Raw genomic sequence first — 16942 nt, forward strand, 5'->3', positions numbered from 1 at the left:
GATACAGTCAACTGATCAGCTTATCACAGATTTTTATTGTTATTAAGCTTTATTTGCACAAATTTCAGAAATATTGGACTAGATTTGACAAAATTACTAACGTTTAACTATTTTAAGTCCTGCGATTTCCCAGTCTTTTCAATGTAATTTTTAGTTTTCCCAAATATATTGTCCTTAAAACACTTTTCATTAGATACAGTCAACTGATCAGATTATCACAGATTTTTATTGTTGTTAAGCATCTTTTGTACAAATTTCAGAAATATTAGACCAGATTTGACAAAATTATTAACGTTTAACTATTTTAAGTCATTGAATTTGCCAGTCTTTTCAATGTAATTTTCAGTTCTTTCAGTTATATTGTTCTTTTTCCAGAGTACCCTTACCATGAAAAAACAGGCAGTGAAAGACAAGACCAAGAGCAGCACTATATCTCATCCATGTGTACAGTGCACTATATTTGGCAGGATTTGGGACGTTGTCAGATATTGTGATAACAACAACCCCTTTCAGAATCCCATATTAAGGAGTAATCTGCATCTGGCATTGGTAGTAAGGAGAAGTCATTTATGGGTATATATTGTTCTCCAGATGACGGTTTAGGTAACTTGCAACTTCCTACACAAACAACCTCAAATCATCACATTTGCTGTTTTATTTCAGAGTAAATAGTACATTGCAATATTGAAATATTTGTTTTGGTTAATTCTCACTCTTCTGATGATCAATTTTTGATTAATTTTTTAGTTTATCATCCGAAGACAATACTTTTCATTAGTCACAGTCAACTTATCAGCTAATCACAGATTTTTATTGTTGTTAAGCATCATTTGTGCAAATTTCAGAAATATTGGAACATTTTTGACATAGTTATTAGCATTTAACTATTTTAAGTCCTACGATTTCCCAGTCTTTTCAATGTAATTTTTCAGTTGTCCTAAATATATTGTCCTGAAACACACTGCTCATTAAATACACTCAACTGATGAGCTTATCACAGGTTTTTATTGTTGTCAAGCATCATTTGTACAAATTTCAGAAACATTGGACAAGATTTGACAAAATTATTAAAATTTAAGTATTTTAAGGCCTGCAATTTGCCAGTCTTATCAATGTAATTTTTAGTTTTCCCAAATATATTGTCCTAAAAAAACTTTTCCTTAGATACAGTCAACTGATCAGCTTATCACAGATTTTTATTGTTGTTAAGCATCTTTTGTACAAATTTCAGAAATATTGGACTAGATTTGACAAAATATTAACGTTTAATATTTTAAGTCCTGCAATTTGCCAGTCTTTTCAATGTAATTTTTAGTTTTCCCAAATATATTGTCCTAAAAAAACACTTTTAATTAGTCACAGTCAGTTGATCAGCTTATCACAGATTTTAATTGTTATTAAGCTTTATTTGCACAAATTTCAGAAATATTGGACTAGATTTGACAAAATTACTAACGTTAAACTATTTTAAGTCCTGCGATTTCCCAGTCTTTTCAATGTAATTTTTAGTTTTCCCAAATATATTGTCCTAAAAAAACACTTTTAATTAGTCACAGTCAGTTGATCAGCTTATCACAGATTTTAATTGTTATTAAGCTTTATTTGCACAAATTTCAGAAATATTGGATTAGATTTGACAAAATTACTAACGTTAAACTATTTTAAGTCCTGCGATTTCCCAGTCTTTTCAATGTAATTTTTAGTTTTCCCAAATATATTGTCCTAAATAAACCCTTTTCATTAGATACAGTCAACTGATCAGATTTTCACAGATTTTTATTGTTGTTAAGCATCTTTTGTACAAATTTCAGAAATATTAGACCGGATTTGACAAAATTATTAACGTTTAACTATTTTAAGTCATTGAATTTGCCAGTCTTTTCAATGTAATTTTCAGTTTTCTGAGTTATATTTTTTCTTTTTCCAGAGTACCCTTACCATGAAAAAGCAGGCAGTGAAAGACAGCACCAAGAGCAGCACTATGTCTTATCCATGTGTACAATACATGATATTTGGCAAGATTTAGGACATTGTCAAATAATGTGATAACAACACCCCCTCCCAGAAACCCATTGTAAGGAGTAATCTGCATTTGGCATTGGTAGTAAGGAGAAGTCTTGTATGGGTATATATTGTTTTCCAGATGACAGTTATAGGTAATTTGCAACCTCTTACACAAACAACCTCAAATCATCACATTTGCCATTTTCTTTTAGAGTAATTAATACATTGCAATATTGAGATATTTGTTTTGGTTAATTGTCACTTTTCTGATGATGAATTTCCTATAAACGTGACACTTAAAAATTAACAGAGACAGCTGATCAGCTTATCACAGGTTTTTATTGTTGTTAATTATCATTTGTACAAATTTCATAAACATCGGACAAGATTTGACAAAATCATTAATGTTTAACTATTTTAAGGCCTGCAATTAGCCAGTCTTTTCAATGCAATTTTCAGTTTTCCCAAATATATTGTCCTTAAAAACACTATTCATTAGTTACAGTCATATGATCAGCTTATCACAGATTTTAATTGTTGTAAATTATAATTTGTACAAATTTCATAAACATTGGACAAGATTTGACAAAATTATTAATGTTTAACTATTTTAAATCATTGAATTTTCCAGTCTTTTCAATGTAATTTTCAGTTTTCCTAAATATATTGTCCTTAAAAACACTATTCATTAAACACAGTCATATGATCAGCTTATCACAGATTTTAATTGTTGTTAAGCATCATTTGTTTAAATTTCAGAAATATTGAACAAGATTTAACAAAATTATTAATGTTTAACTATTTTAAGGCCTGCGATTTGCCAGTTTTTTCAATGCAATTTTCAGTTTTCCCAAATATAATGTCCCCAAAAAAGCTTTTCTTTAGTCACAGTCAACTGATTAGCTTATCACAGATTTTCATTCTTGTTAATAATCAATTGTTTTAATTTAAGAAATATTGAACAAAATTTAACAAAATTATTAATGTTTAACTATTTAAAGGCCTGAGATTTGTCAGTCTTTTCAATGTAATTTTCAGTATTCCAAAATATATTTTCACAAAAAACACTATTCATAAGACACAGTCAACTGATCAGCTTATCACAGATTTTTATTCTTGTTAAGCATCATTTGTTCAAATTTTAGTAATATTGGCCAAGATTTGACAAAATTATTAATGTTTAACTAATTTAAATCATTGGATTTGCCCGTCTTTTCTATGTAATTTTCAGTTTTCTGAGTTATATTTTTTTTCCAGAGTACCCTTACCATGAAAAAGCAGGCAGTGAAAGACAGCACCAAGAGCAGCACTATGTCTTATCCATGTGTACAATACATGATATTTGGCAAGATTTAGGACATTGTCAACTATTGTGATAACAACAACCCCTTCCAGAAACCCATTGTTACAGTAAGGATTAATCTTCATCTGGCATTGGTAGTAAGGAGAAGTCTTGTATGGGTATATATTGTTTTCCAGATGACAGTTATAGGTAATTTGCAACCTCTTACACAAACAACCTCAAATCATGACATTTGCTGTTTTCTTTTAGAGTAAATAATACATTGCAATATTGAAATATGTTTTGGTTAATTCTCACTCCTTTGATGATCAATTTCCCATAAACTTGACACTTAAAAGAAGACAGACAACTGATCAGCTTATCCCAGATTTTTATTGTTGTTAAGCATCATTTGTACAGATTTCAGAAACATTGGACAATTTTTTAAAAAAATTATTAACGTTTAACTATTTTAAGTCATGGAATTTTGCAATGTTAATTTTCAGTATAATATTCAGTTTTCTAAAAAAATACTATCCGAAGACAAGACTATTCATTAGTCACAGTCAAACGATCAGCTTATCACAGATTTTTACTATTGTTATGCATCATTTGTACAAGTTTCAGAAATATTGGACTAGATTTCACAAAATTATTAACGTTTAACTTTTTTACGGCCTGGGATTTCCCAGTCTTTTCAATGTAATTTTCAGTTTTACCAGATATATTGTTTCAAAAAAATCTTTTCATTAGTCAAAGTCAACGGATAAGTTTACCATAGATTTTTATCTTTGTTAAGCATCATTTGTACCAATTTTATAAAGATTTGACAAAATTATATATTATATTTGTATTTTGGTTCGTTTGCAGTCGTCTTCAGAAAATTCGTACATTTTTTCAAGTACATACACCATTAAAAGCTCTTTTACTATTTAAAATTCTCCCTTTGAATGACTTAGTATTTTAGGCTGGTTTCTTATAATCATCAAAAATATTTACAAAAAATACATCTTAATTTTAGATTAACTTTTTGGATCGAAAAGTACCATAGATCACAGCGATTGTCCCAAGAGAGGATTGAAGATTAATCCAGCGAACTTTGTAAGTATATTTTTTGGACTTCATATGAAAAAAAATACATCTGTCTTTTTTAGAAACCACTTTATTTTCCTATTAAATGTAATTTTCAATGGAAATTAGTCCAGAATAACATAGTTAAAACAAGTTTTGTCTTCCTTTAAATTTCTGTATACTGTCCTTCTAAAATTAACAATAAAATTTTGAAATGCAGCTGTGGTGAGATTTGACACAAATGATTTTTTAAGATATTTAAGAAATAAGTGATTTTATAGTTCTTTAAAGTGCTATTATCAATAATTTTATGTGCCACTTTGAATAAATGGAAATTTGTTGAATCAGTTTTTATAATATTACAGGTGGTCCTACAGAGTGTACAAGAAGCAGAAGCAGGCAGGACCTGCCTAGAAGGGATGGACCTTGTTCTATTTTTTATTTGGTTAGTAAAGTACAATATATGACTGCAATATCATGTTTGTTGTTGATAAACAGATTTAAGAATATTTCTGTTCAGTGACAGAACAGTCACTGAACAATTTCAGAAAAAGATAATTGTTACTGTTCTTACATGCCATTTACAATTTAAAGATATTTGCATATGACTTCAAGTGTAACTCAAAACCTGTCTTTGAAGAATTAATTTAATTTAATTTAATAATAGATTCAATTTAATTGTCTATTGTATTTTTCAGCTGAGGAGACAGTAAAACCCACATCAAGTCAGACATGTCCTTGCAAGAATGGTGTCAAATGTAAGCCAGATCCAGAAACTGGTGGGCTGGTGTGTTTGTGCTTGAATAGTAAGTATCTGGGTTAGAAAAACAATTATTATAAAGAAATTGAAAATGTTGTTGTAATTGAGATGAAAACGTGATTTGTGTCAGTAATCAAAAAGCACAGCAAACACATGACGATTTTAATAGGAAGAGGAAATGTAGTTGGTGCCAAGCTGATGATTTTACAAATCAAAAATACATTCATGGAGTTTGTGGAGATGAAGAAAACCAGGGTTTGCTGTTGTATACTGGCTGTTTATAAATCTACCCAAGTTTATGAATTGGTATAATTAAAGAAAAATGCAGCATGGCTTGCCTACATCTGAGATGGCAGAGTGATGTTTTTGTTTAAATGTTATTTAAAGTCAATAATTTTGTCACTCTGTATTTAAATAAATTAGATCAAATTTCAGACTATTATGGGGAATACTGTGAAAAGGAGCCTTCAGCATTCACTGGAGCTGATGCAAGTTAACGTAAGTTGATAGTAGACCACAGAATCTTTTTTTAACATCCTTTTTGAGGTCAAATTAAAAAGACTGTATTCAAAATTCATTTTGTTGATTATCATATTTCATAGTAAGTTTCTTTTAACATTTTGCATCTAAGCAAATTCATCTTACATGTATGTCAGTCTTGGTTGTTTTTGTTAAATTGCTGTATGGTATTTTTATCAGTCCCTTTGATGAATTATTTTCCTTCCTGTTTTGAAACATTCCCAGTAAATATGTTATTTCAGAAACGGCTGCCATTGTGGTCCTCATTATACTTGTGGTCATCCTATTAGAGGTCATTATTGTTGTGTTCCTATTTCTGCAAACAAGATAGGATTCTCTCTCTCTCTCTCTCTCTTGCAGTGAATTTTAAGAAATATTTGTTGAGCCGTCTTAGATGATACATGTATCATATGCATCTTGGAAAATAAGGTATTCAGTATCAAACAATTTTTTCTTAAAGGCACATGAGGTATAATCATTGCAGCAAATAGTCCAAATCTTAATCTTTTGGTAATGATATCAAACAATTCCCTTGCATATTGAAAAAGTTGATTTCAGTATGAACAAGGCCCTGCAAATTTGATCAGTAAAAGATTTGAGGGTTTCATTTGAATAAGCAGTTGAGACCAAAGACAGAAGATTTAGAACTTTGAAGTTTTCAGTATTTATCATTTTGTGTTAATGCTTCATTAACTGGACATTTCTATTTACATAAGTATAAAGTACATAAGTATATTGTATAAAGTGCTCATCTTTTTTTCTCATAGGATGCAATGGAACCAGACTACAACAAAACAGGATTTTGAAGACCACAACAAACCGACCAATTTCTCCAACCCAATGTATGACATTATAAAAGGATTAGAACCTGCTAATCCCCCTAATAGGATAAGAACCTGCTAATCCCCCTAAAAAAGGACATGACCAGCCCCACTCACTCCAATGGGGTAGCAGACAACCAGTCATCAGAGATCACTGTCCATAAAGAACTCCTTCAGTCCTTCAGTAACGGAAAACGATTACAACACTGATGTTTTAGTCACTAATACAGATGAGACCAAAGATTTTTTTGAGCATAAAGATTCTTGATGGTCTTTCCACAGCTGAGGCAAAGCTCAGAGAGATATATCTGGCACAAAGCAGAATAGAAGTCGGTAGTTATGAAGAAACTTTATTATGAAGTTATATATCAAATCTATACAAAATATTTGTTCTTGTGACACAAGTCAATGTAACAGTGGAGCTGAAATGAAGATTCCAGATAAAAAATGCAAAATAGCGCTTTGCGGTTTGTTTTAATACATTATCCTAGAAGTACATGAGTGTTGGGTACCATGTTGGTGTACTCAACATTCCAAAAACTTTTGTCTTGGTTCAGAAAAAGGGTAGAAGATAAATTTATATTTTATAGTATACAACTGTAAGTCATGGTGAAATGTAACCAAAGTTAGACAAGAACAATAATGATTAAAAATAAAAATGTTAGCAGAAAGTCCATGTTGGTACGTGTTTATCTTTTTAGGTTTTCGTTTATCCTATTAGGTCTTCTGTAGTACATTCAATATAACCATCACCCTCCAATACAGGTGCTGTTCAATGATATGTTTAAACTTTAAAAAGTGTAAGGTTCGATTTTCTATTCACCGATGGAGAAGTAATCAACAAGAGTTGTAGATTTCATAACAGCTTTATTCCCCACTGCCTAAGTTTCTCCCTCTTCTGTATCTACTGGTAACAAAGTTGTTCTGTCCCTTACATAAACTATCACTGGGACTGTGTGCTTTTTGGTCAGGTAGAAGCGAAACTCCGCCCGTGAGTATTCCCTCTGTCTTCACGCAGGAAGCAACTCCCCAATTTTGAGCTTTTACATTATCAGAGTAAATTCTTATTTTGATGGCAAAATATATTTTAAAACCAAAACCTGCTGCCGATTTTTAGCATTAAGGAGAAATTTCAGTTTAATTTTTCATTTTTAATATTTGTTTAGTCTCTCATAGTTCTCCATAAAGCTGCCTTGTTTTAATGTTTTTATTCTGTATCTTTTTTTTAATATGATATTTAATAAGATATCTGGAAATAATATCTTGCTTAGGTGTTGACCGTTGCATTAAGTCTAAAAATGTAATAAAATGACCCCCCCCCCCCCCCGGCATTTTTTTGATAAAAGCATGTTAAGATCAACGATTTTTTAAATAAAAAATAAAAAGCAAAATACATGTAGATTTTGATTGTCGATTTAAACAATGGAAATTGATACAATACCTTAGAATATGTAGACTGCTTATTTACCAATGTGGACTTGAGACTTTGAAAGGATAAGTGCTCATGTAAAATTATTCATTTATTCAGTTTATACACAATTTACAGCAACAGAAGAATAAATACGTGTTAAATCAATGTCAAGTCTGCATTTTAGATGTAGAAAATATATAACAGTTCTTTTAAGACACAACAGCTGTAAAGTCTCAATACACTTGGAAGTGCTTTATTTGAAATCATTACCAATTTGAATTTACACTGATTCATACCTTCCTCAATCTGTCATTTTTTATGTCAGTTTTACTCAAATCTATTTGTCTAAAATTAAAGGGAAAACAACTCTTTGTCACAATAAATAAACAACTAGCAGAAATATCGTAAATTATACTTTACCACCAAAACGGCGGTAAACTCAATTATTCTGGAATCTTGGCAAGTTGCCATCGGTTCACGTGACCTCACCTCCATATAAAAGGGGGAGACCAAAAAAAAAAAAAACTTAATAATAATAAAAAATAAAAGCAGAATTATAGAAAAAAGGACTATTAAACTTTGAATGTTGGAATGGCTTTATTAAAGGGATAATACTCTTTGTATGAGATCTATATTTCACATTAAAAAACGTGAACAACCCATAGAAATATATATTCTGCTCTACCACAAAAACGGCAGTTAAAGCTATTATTCTGATATCTGAGCATCAGACCACGTGACCTTCATTGATGGCTATTCTCTGTTATAATCTCTTTAGAGATTATGACAAAAAACTTTTTAGAAAAATAAGGGACCTTAAATGAATGTAAAATTGGATTCATTAACTATTAGTAAAGTATGGGAAATTGTTGTCCCTAACGAAAAAAGTCTTATAGGATCCTATAAGCTAGATCCTATAGGATCCTACAGGAAATTGGGCCAATTTCCTATAGTATCCTTTAGGATCTTATAGGATCCTATAGGACGTTTTCGTAAGGGGTTTACTCCAGGATTTTTTTTTTTTTTTTGCCAAAATGAAAAGTTATTAGCCCTTTAACAATTGGTTAGTATGGGAAACACTTACCCAAGGAAAATAAAATTGTGGCAGAAATTAACAGTTGTTATATCTTTAATAGTACTCAAAACTCTGCACCCGACTAATGAATCCCTGCATCAGTGCTACTTACACCCTGTGTTGGGGGTGGGAGTAATTTTGGGGATCCCATGTATTAACACAAAGACACGGGGGGTACAGGGGCACTCGTGTATATTGAACATTCCATTTCACAAAATTCAGATAACTTCGAATGTTTCTGCCATTATGATTTCAACAAAACCCCAATCACCTTCCAGGTGTAACATGAAAATCTGACTCCCATGAAAATGTGACTCCCCAGTCAGATTTTCATTATGAAAATGTGACTCCCCCGTCAGATTTTCATAATGAAAATGTGACTCCCCCCATGAAAATTTGACTCCCACTCCACAAAACTTCATACATCATATTTTATTTGAGTATATGATTGTGATCTTGTTGTATGTAAAATGGATGATACGTTGGCACATTTTTTGTAGTTATATATAATGAAAATCTGACTCCCCCATGAAAATTTGACTCCCCCATCATAAAACTTTATAAATCTTATTTTATTTTGGGTTTATGTCTGTGATCTTGTAGTATGTAAAACGGAGGATACATTGGCACATTTTTTGTAGTTTGAAGGTGAAAACTTTAATGAAAAATAAAGAAAATTAAAAATGTGCACAAAATGAAAATCTTACTCCCCCGTGAAAATTTGACTCCCCCATCATAAAACTTCATAAAACTTATTTTATTTTGAGTATATGACTGTGATCTTGTAGTATGTAAAAAGGAGGATAGATTGGCACATTTTTTGTAGTTTACAGGTGAAAAATTATGTGAAAAAGTAAGAAAATTAAAAATGTCCACTTAATCGCCTATTGTCTCCCCTATGAAAAAGTTATTTAATATTTGATGATCATTTCATCACCTTTTCTTTTAGGATACTTTATGAAAAATATATTGGAAATATTTAAATGTTTGATGATAAAATAGTGAAAGCATGAAAAAGAAATCATGAAAATCTTTATTTTTACACCCATGAGATTTGGACTCCCATGGAGAAAAGGACCTATTTTATATTCAGTCACCATACCACTGTTTTCCACATTTTTTGCATAGAGATGGATATTTTATCATCATTTGAAAGTTTGATGATGAAAATTTTGGTCAATATTTTTAAAACAAGTATCCGTCTTTATTCTTGTAGGTTTTGCACTCCCATGTCAAAACACTACATTTTTAACACAAGAAATTGGCCCCATCGCCTTTTTTTTTTTAATTCTTCTTATATAGCATACCCAACAAAACACTTGCTTTTGTTTTCCCATTATTTTCCCCAAAGCTGGATGAAAGATGGGGCTTAATTAAGCAAAAAGGATAATAAGTATGCATTCTTGCGCCCATAGGACTTTGACGACCCATCTTACAAATCAAATGTTTCATATTTAATATTTTTCCTTTAAGCTACGACATATGAATAAGCTACCACCAAGCATGTCACAGTCCTATCACATTTGAAAGTTTGGTGGTGATAACTTTTGTCAAAATTGAGAATTTTTTAGCAGCATTATTCACATGTTGGTGATATTTCCTTACTATTGTGTTTTTAAATTCCAATATGATTTTTTTAGTTTAGGGGCAAAAGTATTTTGATTTAGCCTAGTGTGCAAAGTAATCATTAAGTTTTCACTGCCACAAGGGAAAATATTGAAGAGAAGCAGAATTTTCTTGTCTCAGTGGATCCTTTTTACATTCATCTACATTTTGTTGATATTGTATGCACTTCATTGAAAAAATATTCTTTTCTGATATGACACAAAACAATTTTTATTTTCATATAGCTAAGTGCGCAAAGTTATCATTATATATACAATGAAAAGTACGAGGAAAATAGTGATATAATGACTGAATAAAAAATAATTGTCCTTTTCATGGGTGTAAAATAAATATGATACTGAATTTCTCACTATTTTTAAATTTCAAACACAAAATTTAAATATTCCACATATGTTCTCCATAAGAAAACTAAAAAGTAGAAACATTTAAATGTGTGCTAAATATGAAATAAGTGCTTTTAACTAGAGGAGTCAAAATCCTACGGGTACAAGAATGCAAATTTATTATCCATTTTTCATTTATTTTCACGCAGTATTTTACCATAAAACTTTTTAATATTTCCAATAAATTTTTTCATTAAGTATCATAAAAGAAAAGTTGTCAGAATGATCATCAAACATCAAATAAATAGCTTTTTATAGGGGAGCTATTGGGTGTTAGAAAACAAATCCTTAATTTTTCTTACTTTCATGTGTTTTATTACTTTTTTCTCTCAATTTTTTAACCATGTGCACATTTTCAATTTTCATTATTTTTTCATTAAAATTTTCACTGCAAACTACAAAAAATGTGCCAATGTATCATCCATTTTCCATACTACAAGATCACAGTCATATACTCAAAATTATATAAGATTTATGAAGTTTTGTGGCGGGGGAGTCAAATTTTCATGGGGGAGTCAGATTTTCATTATGTGCACATTTTTAATTTTCTCATTTTTTCATTAAAATTTTCACTGCAAAATACAAAAAATGTGCCAATGTATCAACCATTTTACATAATACAAGATCACAGACATATACTCAAAATAAAATAAGATTTATGAAGTTTTGTGGAGGGGGAGTCAAATTTTCATGGGGGAGTCAGATTTTCATTATGTGCTCATTTTTAATTTCTTATTTGTTCATTAAAATTCTCATTGCAAACTACAAAAAAATGTGCCAATGTATCAACCATTTTACATACTACAAGATCACAGTCATATACTAAATTAATTAGAGATTAATGCATGTTTTTTTGTAGGGGAGTCAAATTTTCATAGGGGAACCACATTTTCATTATGTGCACATTTTTAATTTTTCTTTTTTTTAATGAAAATTTTCACCTGCAAACTACAAAAAAATGCCAATGTATCATCCATTATGCATACTACAAAATCATAGTCATTTACTCAAATAAAATGAGATTAATGAATGTTTTTTTGGGGGGAGTCAAAATTTCATAGGGGGAGTCACATTTTAGGGGAGTCAGATTTTCATGGTACACAGGAATGGGGGCATAATTACCGTGTCATACAACAAAGACTACAGTTGAAATCGAGGCTTCTGTACGGAATGTGGTCTAGAATATATTATTATGTAATCTAGGTGAGTATTTTGGTGAGAGGTGTTCAGAAAGGACCGAGGTCAGTAGAAGATGGAGAAGAAAGCCTTGTGTCTCATTGCCACAATTTCCACGAAATGGTTAGAAATCTGGGACTGAAATTGGCATCGAACTGTTGTAAGTACTGTATAGATGATGGAAGATAACATTGGTTATTTGGCGTTAATGATATTAACCAAAAAAATGGTGCAATCTGCAAATAAGGCATCATGTCGACATTTTGTCTTGGCGTCAACAATATTTTACATTAAAAGTCCAAATTCAACTTGACGTTTAAATAGTTTATTATCTGTTCTTATTTTTCAGATGGAATGCATTTGCCATAAAACGGGTGGTTAGAGATTTGCTCCAGCTGTGAATGCGCCTTCCGTCTTAAGCAATGTAAGACATTTTGGCAGGTAACTTCATTCATAGGTCCCGGATTGATTTTAAAATATCCAAAATCCACCTCAGCAAATCCCTGCCCGCCAATGTGCACATGCCGTGACTATGTAGTTCTTCTTTCTGAGATCTCATAAATTTTGTTTTTACTACCCTCCTGTCATATGTTTATTTTCTAAAATTTCACTTTATACGTAATGCGAGGGTCACTTTCTTTTTAGTAGCACCACTGACGTGTGATTCTAAACACAGAATCTTGTCGCGTTACTGTGTGTACACGGTGTAAAAGAATAGAAATTATATTGTTAGAAAGTGTATGATGACATAGAACGTGTCAGCTCAATATATTTTTTGTATAATTTAAAAGTTGAAAAGTTGTTTGATGTAAATACTACTATCGAAATCGGTTGATGTAAAATTAAAAACTGCTTTATTAAACCAACACATAGACATTGTTTTGTAAAGGTGTTTTTGTTTGATTTCAGTGACTCAGCCGTGCACGAGGAGATTGAATACGTTCTCCATCAATGACGTCAGACTCGTGTTCCACAGCGGCTGCATCCATGTCAAGATTACATGTCGCATGTCAGAGTTCGTCTGCTAGTAAATTTGCAAAGTTGACATTTTTAAATGTATTAAAATATGAAGTGTCATGTTTGCTTTGGACTGTGGTGTTCTACATTGGAAAGCGTATCAAATGAAAAGTATGATGTAAGGAGTATTTTTTTCGAGAAACGTCTAATTTAAAAAGGACTTGGGCGCGTTCACAGCCAGTTGATCCGCAGACTAACTAGACTAACTAGTTGAAAGCCACACTTGAAAGCAAGCTTAGATTTAATTGCTCGCCCCTGCTGGGACGGTGCACATGGGAGGCGGGGAATCCATTGTCGGGTGCAATGATCTTAAATAGTCAGCAGTTCAACTGGTTGTGAACGGCGTCTATTTCTATACTAAGCGCCAGCCCTGTATGTCGCTGGTTTGCTATTGTACATATGTACGTGTATCTATGTTACCATGTTGTTGTACAGTACTCTTCCCGCTCATGGTGTTTTAATGGTAATTTGTTGCTGTAGTTGGTTAAGGGGCGGGTACAGGTCTCGAAGATGAGAAAATACTTTTTTTTTTAGTTCTCGTTTAATATGAATATTGCCAATGCAAAAGTGTCTTGCTTTATTGGTGTACTATATCAGTTTTGGTTATTGTCAAATTATCACCAAGTAGTGGTCAGGAAGAGTACTTTGCTACACGTACATGTAGTATTGGTTTATTTCCGTGTAGGTGTGGTAACATTAACAACAAGCACATGTAGGACGACCGGTTTTCTTATTGATGGTAACATATTTGTGAGGGCAAATCTGCAATTCGGCATTTCAACCGTGAACAATTATATATTTAAAATTGAATCCTAATACTTATTTTGATGTCTACTTTTGGAAAGAAAGAAAACGTCCCAACCGTGTAAAATGCATTTATGGAAGTCTTTGGAGGCTATAATGTGTGTTTAGTTGAAGAAAAAACGAGAGATATAGCTACAAAAAATCAATAAATTGCTGTAATTTAAATAATTACGTTTCAGAAATTGCAGCATTATCAAACTGGTAGAATGTCATTAGTATTGCAGAACTGTCCACACGTATTGAAATGATCTTAAGTTTGAGTGTGCAGTTGTGACTCATATGAAGTAAACTTCGTGTTTCAATGAGGGGAGGGGTCAAAAGTCACCCTGGTTTTAGAAACGAAACCAAGGAGTTGAAATTTTCCCGAAATTAAAATACATTTGTTATTGTAGTAGTGGTAGGTTACAAAAGAAAATTGTTGAATCATAGAAAATGTTTTATTTTGGAATATTATCTTCATTAAAGGATCTATGTAGGACTGACATTCATTAGAAACTTTTACATTATGAATTTTTGACAAATTTTTGACAAAGTAAAATCAATCATTTTAGCTGTCACAAAGCCAATTTTTTAGAATAATGGCTACTCGATGATGTTTTTAGGAATGGCAATTTCTGTCAATACTCCCAAAATAAAATGTGATACAATTTAAAGCGAAATTTATAGGAAAATTTTGACAACTAAATGAGCATTTTTTTGTAAATTAACTTCACTTGCAGATATTTAGCCAATTCTTCGAAAATCCATCGAATTATCATACAAAATTACTTCTTCATAGTATTTTGCTTCTTTAAAAAATATTAATAATAGTCATTCTCTCAGTATAAAAAACTTTATCCAAAAATGTATAAATCAGCGCTCTGTTAAAGGTTGGTCTTGTACCTAGTATTTTCTTCGTTTACTTTTGTTCGCAATCAAAGGGTAATTGAAGAATAACCTATTATTGGATGTCAGTCCTGCTTGTTGAGTTATAGTGCTCAATGTCACTTGATCACTGAACACCGGAGACCAGTCTTAAGTTTATAAGAAATGTCTTAGTAAATGTATATGTCAAGTAAACTTATATTTGAGGATTTTTTTTCCGTTTCCTTTGCAATGGCGTTGGTTGAATAAGCTTTAAGTTGGTTATGTCATTATGACGTTTATGATTCGCATGCTGTAAAATTTCAGTTTTCGCTCAAAGTTTTGCCATGAAATACATATTTGAGGATTTCATGTGAAGAAAACAAGTTTGCGGTGGACATGAACAATGTCGATGAACAAAACTAACAGGAATTTAACAAAATTTAATTATTTTGACCACTTTTTTTGTGTGTACATCAGCAAGACGACATAGTGCTTGCACGTGGGTACATGCGTCAGGATAGGAGTAGGTTCTATGCATATTGAATTTTCTATATCGATCACACCAGTGAATTTAGACAAACATGTTTTGGTAATTTTTTTTAAAATCTTGTTTATATTATGTCTGTCATAATATTCCTGAACTCCTTTATAAATCAAAAGGCCACGCCGGCCAGGTAGAAATTTTCAAAATGCATAGAATGTCGACATGTTTTAGTTAGATAGAGAACCAGTTTTGTTTGTATGTAAAAGCTTTATTCACATTTCATAGCACGTTTTATGAAACTGCCATTAATGTAGAAGAAAAAAAGATATTTCAAGTTTTATAATATTTTGTGAAAACAATGCTGTTACTTTTTGTATTCATTTGTGCAATAAAAAATGAATGTGCCTTTTACCATCCTGTGTTCGTAGTCGAAATGATTTATTCTGGTTTATTTTTGCAAAAGGTAATTTGCTGGGACCCAGTGGCGCCAGGAATCGAACCTGCAACCTGTTGTCTCAGAGGCGAGCGCGTTACCTACTCCTCTAACTGTTCCCACCCACCCTCCCCGGGTAGACTTTCTTCTTATAGTAACCAAAGGAAAATTCTGAAAAGTCTTTCTTGAAAATTACCCAGTGATATCCGAGAGCAGGGAAGTGAACCCCAACCCATTTAGTACGAATGAGCAAGAAAACGCTACAACGCATTGCATAATTTTGGTATTTCTTTATTAAGACCAAAACAAATCTCCACTGATGTTTGCATGCAAATTTATCCGTTTTAAAACGCGTTTCTGCATAACTACATTTCTGAAAAATCTATAAATTTTTAAATTAGAATAAACCAAGTTACTGAAAGCTGCATTAGGACTCACTCAAAAATGTAACAAATTTAGCCTATCTGATTTAACAAATAAAACTTTCAACTAAACTCTTTATGTCTGATCTCGTTAATATTAAAGAAAATATTTCAGAAAAAAACTTTTTTCCTTTAAAAAACAACGCCGGATCCGGTATTCATTTCACCTTTAACATCAGAAAAATCGAAAAGGAAACTCTGGACTAACACTATCAAATACATATAATGGTACAAATTTCACAATTTGACTACATTTAAAGGTTCCGGATCCGACGTTGATTTTTCCTCTGTTTCTAAACATACGGTATAATAAAAATTATTTCAATAACTAAATACCTACAAGCATGAACAATTCTACAACTCTCGTGACAAATGTTTTGCTATTAACAGAACATAAATTAACCTCACATATCACATGTAGAGAGTAAATGTTTGCACCTGCTGATCGACGTATAAAGTAAGAGACAATCTTCAAAGTTGAGCAGATTTTAAAAAATAGTTTCAATAATTCTTTTATCTTTACACAGAATCTAGATTTGTTAAAAAACATCACCGTCCGAGTTGCATTTTTACAAAGGTCATAGTGTACAAACTACGAATCTAGACAGCAGAAAATTGGAACATTAAGAAGAACAAATTTATGAAATCAAGTATTCTAATCTCTTATCTGAGCATTTAATGTAAAGCCGCCGTTAAAGGCACATAGTGAGCGCTGGACACATAAAAAGAAATTAAAAATTGAGAATTTATTATTCAATGTAATATTTCCAATTAATTTTTACTGGAAAAAAAGAACACTTTTTAATTA

The 16942-nt window shown here is 31.5% G+C and overlaps 1 protein-coding gene and 2 long non-coding RNA genes across 3 annotated transcripts in view; 2 read left to right on the forward strand and 1 right to left on the reverse strand.

Moving 5' to 3' along the window:
• LOC147761812 (uncharacterized) overlaps nt 1-16942 on the reverse strand; it is a 271082-nt gene that overhangs the window by 47746 nt on the left and 206394 nt on the right. The gene's annotated exons all lie outside the window — the stretch shown is intronic.
• LOC147761813 (uncharacterized) overlaps nt 1-16942 on the forward strand; it is a 61182-nt gene that overhangs the window by 22474 nt on the left and 21766 nt on the right. The gene's annotated exons all lie outside the window — the stretch shown is intronic.
• Nucleotides 4193-5647, forward strand: LOC147761815 (uncharacterized). Its single transcript, XR_015334724.1, has 4 exons — nt 4193-4387; nt 4723-4802; nt 5056-5163; nt 5553-5647. It is a non-coding gene; the product is annotated as an uncharacterized LOC147761815 (long non-coding RNA).

This window comes from Lingula anatina, chromosome 5 (genome assembly GCF_051362555.1).
Source record: "Lingula anatina isolate TDL-2025a chromosome 5, LinAna3.0, whole genome shotgun sequence".
Classification (NCBI taxonomy): domain Eukaryota; kingdom Metazoa; phylum Brachiopoda; class Lingulata; order Lingulida; family Lingulidae; genus Lingula; species Lingula anatina.